The 13530-nt window shown below is 29.9% G+C and overlaps 1 long non-coding RNA gene across 1 annotated transcript in view; it reads left to right on the top strand.

The window, feature by feature from the left end:
- The window catches only part of LOC100726696 (uncharacterized), a 136207-nt gene that overhangs the window by 52015 nt on the left and 70662 nt on the right, over positions 1 to 13530 (top strand). Inside the window, exon 6 of the long non-coding RNA XR_010047705.1 lies at positions 9978 to 10042. This is a non-coding gene — a long non-coding RNA (uncharacterized LOC100726696). The remainder of the gene's footprint in view (positions 1 to 9977; positions 10043 to 13530) is intronic.

The raw sequence follows: 13530 nt of genomic DNA, 5'->3' as shown, positions 1-13530 counted from the left end.
TGACATGTATTCAATATCTAATGAGATAGACAATTCTTTTTAAGGAAACAAGAGACATTGTTGATAACCATTGTTGATAACCTTGTACTCTGTTTTACATCATGTGCTATTTCTATCCTTGGTTTTGACTGACAGTTTTATTTTGCCATATTTGACTTTGTTCTATCCCTAAAAAAAGTAATAAGAACTAAGGAGTAATAAAACCCCAAATGTGTAAATTTTGTTGTAAAACAGGGAAAAAAAGAGCTCTAAAGTATACAACAGCAAGTGTGTTTAGGGGTGTTAAATAGCTGACCATATTAATGGTTTTGTTTGGATCATTGAACACAACTGTTTGCAGTCTCACTGTTTGAATGTCCACTTTGTATGCTTTGATACTGTGATTTGAGCAACTATCTCTAAGATGATAATATGTAATTTATTAGCTGGTGATTTGTTACTGTTTTTTTTTTTTTTTTTTGTAGTTCTGTATTACATGTACCCTTACACCGCTTGTTTTGTTTTGTGTTTTTCTCTTTTTCCTTTTAAATAAAATTTTAAAAAAAGAGTGATGAATCTAAGAGTAAAGCAAATAATCTTTTCTACTTATGTAAACTGTATAACTGAAACAATGCAAATAATTCAGATCTTAGCAAAACCTAACTAACCTAATTATAGTCAGAGTGCTGAAGCTCTCAAAGAGGAAGAATAATACATTGCTTTTAGTTGAGTAGGCCAGATTCTCCCTTGTTTTGTTATTTTATAGCCAGTAACTCAGTAGTTTTATGGAAAGTCACAACTTCTCAGGTGACTCACTGTTAAGTCTTAGAAACCCAGATGTGAACAGGTAGCTGCGTTACCTTCAGTAAGTAAGATCTACACCTGGATTATCCTTTGATTTCTGGCAATGACAGGTTATAGGAAGGACTATAAAGGGCAACCAGATAAAAGTGTCATGCAAGATAACCACACAGAGGTGCTTGGATAGAAATATAAAGGTGCAGTGAGGGTGAATATTACCAGATACATTTTTTATAAACATTCCCTGTTCATTGTTTGGATAAGGTTTTTCAATTCTTGTTCTCTAGATTTGTCTTCTAGGTACTGGTCTTCTTAATTTGTCCTAAATGTAAGTTCAATTGGGATATTCTGCAGCTTGGTTGTTTGGCTTTTGTTGTTGTTATTGTTACTAGCAAAAGCAATTCTGAGCTTTTAAGTTCATTTTTTCATCAGAATTAAAATGGAGTGGTTTATTTTGTTGAAAAGACAGAAACATATACTATCAAGAAGATACTATTTTCTAGGGAGTTATAGAGAGCTGGAGGGTATGAGATTAGAATTTCTAGACGATTTTTTCCTGATTGAAGAAAGTTCTTTAGCCTTACTATGTTCTCAGTAACTTGCCTTCCAAAATAATATTTTCAGACTCTCAAATTTAAAGTTTAGTTCCCATTCTTTATCATTCTCATCATAAGTATTAAAAACAAGGAAACAACAGAATTAGGAATAGGTACAAGACAAAATGCTATCAGTGCAGTCAAATAAATCTTGATCTTATAACAGATAAATCTGTTTTCATTATTTTTAAGGAGGTGTGATCCTTTTTGGAAGATGTTATTTTAAAAACAGTGCACAGAGACATACTAGGGTTAAATAATATATGGTTAAAACAATCTGCACTTTTTGCAACTAAACATTGATTGTAAATCAGTGTGAGGACAGATACTTATACACAATATACTGATCTTGAAGTGTTCTTTATATTTTTGCCATTCAAAAATACACAACTTTGTCAAAAACAAATCAGTGAATTTGAGGTATTGAAAGTTTAAAGCACATTAACTACATAAACTCAGACTGTTTACAGCTCAATGTATATTATTATTAATGCATTTGTTAATATCTCTATCATTATGTTTTCTTTGATTTTATCTTGTCTTGATACCCAAATATGTTCCCTTTATTTGTTTGTTAGGCTATGATAAGTGGTAGGGTGTATTATGGTCACTGAAAAGTAGACTTTAAGAAGCCTCTAAACTTACCTGTTACCCAACTTACTGTTTAAAAACTTACTGCTTGTGTTACCCAATAGATTACAAACCATGCTGGGGTTTAGAGGCTCTAAATTTAATTATTCTCTGGAAAAAATCTGTTCAAGAAAATTCCCCAAATATTATATTATGTTACGATTTCCTGAACTCTTTAATAATATGGGGAAATTTTAGGACTCGGTTCATGTACCAGTAATTTGATTTTTAAAACAAAATTAATCTTAATACTTTCTTGGTGGGTTAATTTACTTCCTCATCTAAGTTTTCAAAATATTTCATAAATGAAATCTCATTCTCTTTTGTTCCATTTGAATAAAGATGGTCTGTTTTATACCATAAATCACTACACTATTTTAAAACAATTATCCCTTAAGTTTAATAAAAGGATAAAGGCTTGATAAATTGTTCAAAGACAAAAATGATATTGTCCTCTTTAATCTTAGGTAGACATTGTTTCATATATAACACAGTGTTATTAAAGATCTCTACTTAAAAGACTTTTAAAACAGTGAAATTCTCTTATCATCCCTCAAAGAATAAAGCAAACAATAATAAATTGAAAGATATTTTCAGAAAAAAGTATGTTGGAAACTTTTTTTACATAGGAAAATTTTGTGCAGTTTTCTAAGCATTCTATGCATTATGTAGCCTATTAAGTAAAAATATGTATTTTCAAATTTTTATTTTGAAAATATGTATTTTCAACCTTTTATTTTGGTTAAATTTCTTATATGAATAAGTAGTTATAGTTTCAGTTGTACTTTTAAAAATAATGTTAATATTACTATTTAAAACATTGCTGCTAAATTTAAGATGAAAAGGATTGGATTTTTCATTGAAGTTAGTAAGTAACTTGCTTCTCCTGCTGGGCTTTCAGTAATTTTGCATCTGGTGGGGACTAGATAACTTTTGTTTAAAACCAGCAGGAGGAGCTCTCATCTTTCTGGGTTCCACATAATTAGTGTATATGGTAAACTTGAATTTGTGGTGATTTTGTGTGTAACACAAGTGATAAAATTAAAATACTTACCACATATAGTGATATTCACAAATCTCAGGACACTCAGTTTTAGTTTAATGTCAAAGTACTATTCACTTGTCTGATGCAAATTTGAAATTTTATGCTTAGGAATTTTTAAACGTCCTTGCTATTTAAGAAAACAAAGCACTAAAATGAGTCTTGTTTCTGGTGCTACTAAGGAAAACGTCGACACACACACACAAATCCCAAAAACTCTCTTCCTAAGCATCTATATTTTTTCTAAGTACATACAAATTTTCTTTTTTTTGTTTTAAAATGCATACATTTCACAGTTTATAACTGAATACTAAATAAAGTACCTCATGCATTAGAAAGAACAGTATTATATAAAATAATTGATTAAATATTTTGTATTAATTTCTATGTACAGCTAATATCAGTACATAGTCAAATTGATATCAGTACATAGTCAAGAATTCCAAATACTGTTTCCAGTAGTTCCCTTATTTTAATATCATTGGTAGGTAATAACTGAACAGTCTATATGAAGCTTTGATGAGAAATTTAGATTCAGACTTATGAAGACAAAATCTTAAAAAGAAATAGACATGTTTCTCTTCATCTCTAGAAGTAAAAATAAAGACAGCAAGTAAGGTTTTGCATTTGATCTTAAAATAAGAGCAATATTTTTTAAAGCAACACTTTAAAAAAGTTTGGTGTGTGAAAATTAAAAGTAGTGATATTTGTTGAAATCCAAATATATCACTTTGTGATGTCAAGGAAAACTATATAACACCTCTGAGCCTGAGTTTTCCCATCTATAATTTGAGAAATGAGGATAGAGACAGACAGACACAGCCTCAGAAGTGGAAAAATAAATAACATGATTAAATAATGGGTGCAGCTCTTAAATGAACATCTTTGCATAGAAGACCTGCAAGTGGCTAATTGAAAATATCCTCAGCATTAAATCTCCAGAGATATACAAATCAAAAACACGGAAAAATCAGATCACCCTGTTAGGAGAGCTATTGTCAAAAATTTAAGAGTTACCAAGTGTTGACAGCAATATGAAGGAGAAAGAACAAGCCTTTTTAATGTTTTAACACAATATTAATTGGCACAGCTATTACATAAAAAAGCACTGAGTGGCTCCAAAATATACAGACCCACCATGTATGATCTGGTTATTACATTTCAGGATATAAACTCAGAAGAAGTTAAATCAGGATCTTAGATATTTACACTTCATGTTCTTTGCAGTGTTATTCACAATAAAAATGATAGGAAAACAGATGTCATCAAGTTAAATGGATAAATAAACTTTGGTAGGCAAACAATGGAATCTTATCCTGCCTTTAAAAAGAATAAAATTCTGTTCCATTGACAATATGGATGGACTTGGAGAATATTATGCTAAATTAAATAAGCTAGTCAGGAAAGAACACATACAGCAAGAATTTTATTTAGATGAAGTGTCTTGAATAGACTTAGAATCTGAGAGCAAAATCGTGGTTGACAGGACCTGAGGGAGGAAGGAGAAGATGAGGAGATACTGTTTATGATACAAAGTTTCAAATATGGGAAGTAAATAAATTCAAGAAATATGTTGTCCCTAGTAGACATTGATGTCTCTTTGCTATTTTCCTACATTAGCAGTACAGTATATATAATTTAAAAATTTATTTTGGGTATCACTTATATGAAATGTCTTTCTAAACAACAAAAAACACCTGAAAACAAACAAAAAATGAAGATGAGGAAACATTTGGAGGAGGTAGATATGTTTATTATTTTAGATGTGGCAGTGGTTTAATGAATGCACATGTGTGTCCAAACTCTTCAAATTTTATACATTATGTGCATTTTCTTGTATATCAATTATACCTTAGTAAAGCTCTTTTTTAAAGTAAAGTTTTTCAATGATTGTAAATACGGAATGGAATGTATAGACAACAACCACATTAAAGGAAATTTAGATTCTTACTAAAATAGAGAAAAATCATTGTTCTTTATAAAAACCAGATAAAGTAGGATGATAAAATATGGTTGTTTTTCAATTTAAGTATTCATTTTAAATGTATTTTAAGTGCTATAGAAAAACATAACAGTTGTTCCTATCCAGTTGCTAGCGTGTAATATTTTAATACATTATTTAATCTTTAAGTCAGATTAACAAATTTGTCTCATTAAAATTTTTATTGTATAATGAAAGCATTGATAACTTCCTTGTAGAATATTGTTGATATTTAGTAGTTAATCTGCAGTAGCACATCGAGACTTCTTTCTCGTGTCTGAGTGTAATTTAGTTCCTGTTTTTCATCAGCCTTTCCTCATTTCTTCTCCCCAGACTTCTGTGGCCTCTGGTAGCCACTGTTTTACTCTCAACTTCTCTAGATTGGTTTTTGAGATTCTGTATATGAGTGAGTTTATGAAACACTCATGTTTCTCTACCTGGCGTTTTTCATTCTATCCTGTTACCACACGGGACTTCATTATTTCCTGGGGTTGAGGAGTATTTTTGTATGCATATTACATCTTTTTATCCAATTTATCAAATGCTTCCATTTCTTGACTATTGTGAATAGTGTTAAAATGAGCACAGGCAAGCATATGTATCTTTGATATACAGGTTTCATAACGATTTGTTTGAAATGGAAAAATGATGGAGCATTTTGGGGATTAAAGAAGAATGTATATAGACATTCATTACTACAATGATTGAGAGTCAGTATTGTCACTTTTACTGCTGGTTAGGGAACTGGGGAAGTATTTCAGAAGTAAAAATTCACTCATAATTAAAGTTCCATTTTAGAGTAACAAAGTACATACTGATATTACGGACTTCTGAATTATTTAAAATACTTTATCCCACAGCTTAAAAAGTATTTCTATTCAATAACAAAATAGAGTTTTTTTTTCATCATTGTTATAGCAATGTACTCAGGTTTTTCTCTAATTTGTGGAATTATTTCTGTTGCACTGAATGAACCCAGATTGTGTGTGTGTGTGTGCGTGTGTATGTGTGTGTGTTGTTTATATCTTACCTTTCCTGAACTTTATTATTTTTGTTACATCTAAGGTTTTTAATTTTATGTTCAGATGGAGTAAATTGAACAATAAAGATACACTTTTTAAAAACTATAGCCTTTGATTTCTCCTTTTATTTCTTTCTGTGATTTTAACAGCCTTGGAAAACAATTAGCAAGATATATTAATTCATTAGGAGTAGCAAATGGTGTACTACATTCATTCATTCTTCTTCATTTATTAACTAGAGTATTTCTATAAGAGAAATGTCCTTCATTAACTATTTTGTTAAGCAGAAATAGTTTGTACAGAGAAAGCAAAATGCATGTTTTGTTCTTCTCAATTTCTTTATCAGTTTTAAAAATAATGTTTTTCTAACATTCTGCAAAAGCTACCATGAGATATCTACTAACATTTGGATGTGTGAATTTAAGTATACTTTAAAGTTTAAGCTTTTCAGTCACTACCCTCATCTAAGATCAACTTATTTGTTAGTGTAGCCCTTTGAAAATTCATTCCCATCTGCTTTTGTTTTGTCCCTAGTAGAAATTGATACCTCTTTGTTATTTTGCCAATATTAGGCCTACAAAAGACCACCAGTGAATTTGGCTAACTAAATATAAAAATAACAGTAGGTTGAACAGGAATTTGATCCAGCCTCTTAACCTACTAATTTAAAGGAAATACAGTAAATGATAAAGCATGTTTAGTGGTATCTCATGTAATACAAAAGGTTCTAGTTTTTTTCTCTTTCATAGTAAATAAATTTTTTAAATGTTAAAAGTGATGATTTATTGTTTTTCTTTAAGGAAAATTAATTTTAAAATAATGAGATACTGTGTGGCATATCTGTTAGAAGGAGTTTAAAATACTAGACAATCAACCTGATACGTGGAGAAACTGCTGTTGGGAAAATAACATTTCATACCATTTGGGAATTCATTTTGAAAGATAGTTCTAGAAGTAAGTATTTTGCATATAATCCAGGAATCATAACCTAATTATTTCCCCTGGAGTAATAATAGCCTTAAGTTCATATAAAAACGCACAAGTGAAAATTTACTATGACTTTATATGCAAGTGGTACTTGAAAAAATATGTGAATGTTTAAATTTAAAGAAATTACAGTGAAAGACCCATTACCATTGATGTCCCTTAAAATATCCTCTCCCCCATTTTTTAAAAAAAATTATTTAAAGGAGAAAAAATAAACAGAACAATATAAGGGTACAAGTAATACAGAATTTAAAAAGTGTAAAAAATCACTAGTTAATAGATTACATATTGTCATCTTAGAAAGAATTGTTCAAGTTACAGGATTAAAGGATACAAGGTGGACATTCAAACAGTGGGACTGTTTGAACAGATGTGTTCAGTGATCTAACAAAAACTTAGTAATATGGTCATCTATCTTAACACCCCTAAATGCACTTGCAGTTGTATCCTTTAGAGCACTTTTTCCTCTCTTTTTTACAACAACATTTACACATTTTTCCTCTCCCCCATTTTGAACAGACGTGTTCTATCGTTCTTGCCATTTTCTGAAATTGTCCAGCAAGTCCTTTTTCATGAGTGTCTTTGGAGGAGTGACTGAAGCTAGAGTAAATGCTGCTGCCAGGTGCCATCTGTGGGAGTCAGATTCATGAAAACACTACCTTGTGTTCATAACCACTTTATTCATCAGACCTGGTACAGTGCAAAATCTGACTTAGCGTCAAAGACAAAATGGCCATGGAAGATAACCATTTTAAATTGACTCAGGACATCTGGACAACCATGATAGCACAACTAGGACACTCACAAGAGAGGACTTTTGAAACTGGTAAGAATGAAGAGAAAATATTTTTGAGGGTGAATAAAGGCAGTGCATCATTTACTGTAAATTTTTTAAATTTAAACACACGTATTAAGTGACTCACATGTTTATCAGCTAGCAAATCCCATACACTGAAACAATTTCAGCAATAAAATGTAATTATTAGTGCTTCCAAGGCAGTAAAAATGGTTCTCAGGTGCATTATACCTGAAAGAAACCAAACTCAAAAGAATATATGGTAAATTGTTTCTGCATTTGATATTTTGGAAAAGTCATCTCGAGGAGCAGTAATTAGATTAGTTGTTGCCTGATGATGGGAAGAAAAATAGATCACTGTAGAGGGCCACAAGGAACATTTAAGGGAGATGGAGAGTATTTTATAGCTTGATCATAGTCATAGCTTACAAAGATATGGAGATTTTGTCACAGTACATAGAAATACACCTTTAACATACTGAACACACTTTAGTCTACCCGAAAATTATAATAAGAAATTTTTAAAAGCAATCTCATTGTAATGTAGAGCAGTATTTTGATTTTGGTTTCTGGGGAATTAATAAAAAATTAAAAGTATTTGATGACATTAAGTAATCGCTATCTGTGTTAATGTACTAAAATATAATTCTAGCAGAAATCTTTGTTTTAGAAATACACACGTGACAGTTTTACAGAGTAAATGATTTAACTACTGAAATTTGCTTCAAAAAGTCTTGCACTGGGAGAGTAGCTATGGATGAAATAAATAGAACATAAATTGGTGTTTAATAAAATGATAATGAGTGATGATTTTAAAAACTATTTTCTCTTAAAACATTTGAGAATTTTCTACATAAAATTTAATTGAAAAAGGATAGCTGAGTTTTACCAGTTTGAATGTTCAGCAATGAATATATAGCGTTTACCAGAGAAATTTAATACTAGGTGCATCTTTTATAACATGTCAGTGAAATACATTGTGGCTCAATTAAGTAGAACTACAAAATGCTTGTAGACAAAAAAAACCCAAACAAACAGGTGGTAATTAATGAACGAACAATGGCATTTTTAAAAACTGCACTTAAAGAATCCTTCCTCATTGGCAAGGTGAACGGAACCCAATAATGAGCTACATAAGCATTGTCTCCTCAGTGTGTAGTCCATTGCCTGCCTTACCTTGTGCCTGTGATCCAGCGCTGGAAAAAGTATAGAGCTGCTAAGTTTTGATAGTTACATATTTTTCTACTGTAAACATAGCAAAAATACTCTTAGCTCATCTCTGTCTTTCTAGATTTCTTTCTGTCCTCCTACTTTGCCCATATAATCCCCACTCCTATTTCTGACTCCAGAGGAATTTTTAAAATCGTCTGTCAGTCATCACATCTAATTGAAGACCATCTTGTTCTCGCCTAGCTCAGGTTTAATGTTCTTTGTGAATTCTTCCAGATTTGCATTTCAACCTTGGCTTAATCACAAGTGTATTTTATAATTGTCCATTTTATCATTTAATATAGTTTATTCTTGTTATTTGTTTAGTTGATTTTTTTTTGACCAGATTATGGTTACTCTAGGTTAGTGAAAGAAAGTGGTGTAGCTTTTATTTTGTTTTTGCATCTTTTAGCAAATAGTATATTACCTATTATTTGCAGTAATGGCATCTGCTCTTGAGCATAGTGTTCTTTTCATACTTTGCTGTTTATTAATGCACTTTAATAATATTAAAAAGAAACCTTTTAAATGTGTTTTTTGTTAATGTTGACTGAAAAGACTGTTAAAATAGGAAAATAAGCAAAGTTGTATATTTCCTCAGTTTAAAGTTAATATTAGTTTTAAGAATCTGTTAATAAAAATGATTCTTTAAATTGTATCATTTAGCTATTTTACTCAGCATTGTTAAACCTAAATGCATTTGAAATTATCACCATGCATTTTAAAAATCATGACTCAATGCTGTCATTATGCACACATATTTCATACATATGGAAAAAATTTTGAATACTATAACTTGTGAAATGTGATGAATAAGATGTTAATGATTATTGATGATTTAAATAACAAGTATTATAATATATTAATTATTCAAATAACTTTAATGTATTTTTTAGTTGAGAAATTCATGCAAGCTTTATCTGTTCACTTTCAGTTGTGTTGCTTGATACAACTACTGTGCTGGATGAACTAGGATGGAAGACGTATCCATTAAATGGGGTAAGTTTACGTATGTTAAAAATGAAAAAGACAAATTCTCATCCTCATTAGGTTTTAGGGACTTGGGATAAATGAAAAAACAGATTTTTGGTACTCTCTTATATGCTTTTTGGTATAAAGTTTAAAATCATGTGAAAAGATCAAACTATAAATGACAAGTTGATGGGACTTATATGTAAACATTCTGTTTTCTTCTATATTATAGTAACTGTTGTGTTTTACACATAGTAATGTTAGAATTCTGCTTATACAAATTTTCCTCAGAAATAAATTTCGATATGTAATATCAGGACATTTTTCTTTATAAATGTTACATACAGTAATTATGAATTTGGAAAAATAAAACTAAGTTTTATAAGCAGATTGTAAAAATATTAACAATTTGGATTTTAATACACTAGGACTCTACTAAAATAGTATTTTAATTTGGCAGAAAGATACTTCGTGCTTATCTTTTGTTAACTGGAAATAGTTGCTTTTGAAAGCTTACAAAAATATATAATTTTTGTAATACTGTTTTCCAGAAAGTAACATTTTACCTATGATAGTACTTGAATTTTTATGTTTTACCTTTTCTGCACTTTTTATACTACTTTTTTATATCAACCAAAATGAAAGAGCTCTTTTTGAAGATTTTTAGGTTTTTTTTTTTTTCTATTTAAAAAAATATTCAGTGATAAAAACAGATGTTTTCTGCTACATCTCTGTTAACGTTTTCTCTTGGAAATTGTATTTTGGTACCATATTCTTGTTGATATTATTTACCTTGTTTCCTGTAGTATATCTCCAAATTTAAATCTGGAAATTAGATATGATTTTAATTTTTTATCATCTTACTAAAGTGTTGTTTGAATTTAATATTTTAATCAAAAGTTATTCATTAAATGTGCATTTTTAAATTTCCTATGAAGAGTTGAATCTTCCTCTTTAACACTTTATTTGCTTTAGATTTATTTTATATTCTGTGATTTTATTATTTATTTTCTTTTTTTCTAGTAGATAGTTCATTAAACTACCTCTGAAAAATAACCTTTTAATGTAAGAAGTGATTTTTTTCCTTTTTCTATGAAAATTAGTAACCACCAATATGTAGTGTTTGTCATTAAGAAGTTAATGAATCTTTCATGTGGTATACTCTTTCAGTATCTATATAACTTGAAAAAATATATATTTATATATATTCTCAGTAAACAAAACAATTTCTAAGTTCTTAACCAATTAATAGATAGTTCAGAACTCCTATTTTTTGTTTACTAAAAATAGATAAAATTTTACCACTGGCTTCATAGTATCGTACATAAAAATCATTTGTGGGGGGGGAGGTTTTGACCTCCTCTGCTAATTATGTGCATGTTGATCAAGCTTTATTTCAGAGAAAACTGGTAGCCAGGAGAGGCATAGACTTACAGCCACAGGTGAAATTGCCGCTGTCAGTCTGGTTTTGATTTTTTTCCTAAACTACTTTTAATGTGTTATGGAGTGATAGAGCAGAATTGTTGGAGGAAGTGTCACTTACACTACAGTTTTCTGTTTGATAGACACAGTCCCTAACATTTCACATTTTATTTTTTGCAATGGTCCTTTGAGATATGCCTTACTTCTGTTTCTCCAATGGTGAATCCCAGTTATAAAAAAATAACATAAAATACCAACAGATATTTGGTGTTTTATAATAACATTAGTTTAGTAGTGAATAATAGATTCTCGTGCTAAGAAAATTGTGACTCATGTGGGAGTACTTTTCACTTTTGTGTTATATTTGACTAATTTAGATTTTTCCCATTGATAATTTTAATGGTAGTATAAAATACACAGTTTGGGCACTGAATGTTAGTATTACCAGAAGGAAAAAGAGGACTAAGGGAAAGAGAAAACTGTATTAGAAAATAAATGACAGGGTAAAGGAAAGTGCAATCAAAACTTAGTATTTATCACATACTAGACTTTGCTTCAAACATTTTACTCACATTAGTCCTATATATTAAGTGTAACTTATCCTAATTTATAGATGCAAAATTTAAACTCAGATATATTAAATAATTTTTGCAAGGTCACAGAGCTAGGAAATAGTACAACAAAAACCCTTAGACACACATGCCCTAATCTCAAACAATTATGGATGGTTATTTCACAGCAAGTTATTTTTTACTTTTTCTAAGATTCTGCTCTGTAAGAATAAGACTGATGACCTGTGAAATCAAATTATAGAGGGGGAGCTAACATATGAATTCAGACATTAAAAAGTAGATTAAATACATAATTAAATTGAAATATTATGGATAATATGAGCTATATTAGATTATCCCCAAGATTATCCCCAAGAAACATATATGGAAATTGTTAACAGTAGGAATATTTGAAAACTGGAGAACAGGGACTAATTTTATAATGCATGTAGATGAGGCAGTATAACGTAATCCTAACCCTAAATAAAAGGGAATAGACAGAAATAGTATTTAAGTTATTATTTGTAATGAAAGAATTAACTATTTAATGGAGTTTTCCTTCATGCTACCTACAGACTAAAACAAGCAAGGAAATAATCACTAAGAAAGAAGAACTTTAAAAGAAACTACTAAAATGCAAAAGTTAAAATGATCTAGATATAAAAGATTAAATAACTTAAAAGTCCATGGGGCCCATATATCAGTTTATAATATTTAAACTATTATTGAGACACACTTTAAATTTTTTTCATTAAATGTATTTGAAGTAGCATATAATTTTAAAATTCCCTTTCATCGACCCATGCTAATTTAAGTGGCCATTTTTAATTGTTTTAGACACAACTTAAGTTGATTTATGAATATCTTGTGAGTGACAAAACTATATAATCATAGTAGAGAATTTGTAGTATAAAATTTATCTGATGTTTCTGTGAAAATGTGTTTTCTAGGAGTAATGCTAGTTGGAAATATTGTCTTAATGTAAAGACTAAAACTATTTATACAGACCTATAAAGCACTACGTAAAACATAGGAAATTAATCCATATTTCCATAGGTCAGTCTGTGTCCCTCTCCCTTTCTCTCTCCTCTCCATTTAAAGTAGCCATTTAGACAGTGGTATCCTACCATTGGAGTTATTTGGGTAGGTATTCAGAGCATGCCTGTGAACAAAATCATCTCTGGCCATTTTATTGGGAGTTGAGTAACTCTTTTTTAGTAAATTTGGAAAATAATCCTGAGCAAATAGCTTTAGGTTTCAAAAGTAAAAACAATATAATAATTTTATGAAACATTTTCTTGTGTCAATTACTAAATAATTCATTTTAAAAAGTATTTTCTTGAACTTAATTTAGCAAAGTTGTATATTATGTTTCTTTGTGCCATGTGCCCTGTTAGTAGATTTATAAGAGATATTCTAGCCTAAAACATTCTTGGTTTATAGCAATCAGACTACACAACAGAAAGTGTCCTCGTGTAGTTTTTTGTGAAAGAATATTAAGAGGAAGAGTTAATTATGGTGATAGAAAATTGACAGTGAGAA

This window comes from Cavia porcellus, unplaced genomic scaffold (genome assembly GCF_034190915.1).
Source record: "Cavia porcellus strain 051 isolate PalLab524CR breed Dunkin Hartley unplaced genomic scaffold, mCavPor4.1 scaffold_5, whole genome shotgun sequence".
NCBI lineage: Eukaryota > Metazoa > Chordata > Mammalia > Rodentia > Caviidae > Cavia > Cavia porcellus.
This window is presented reverse-complemented; position numbering and strand designations above follow the sequence as displayed.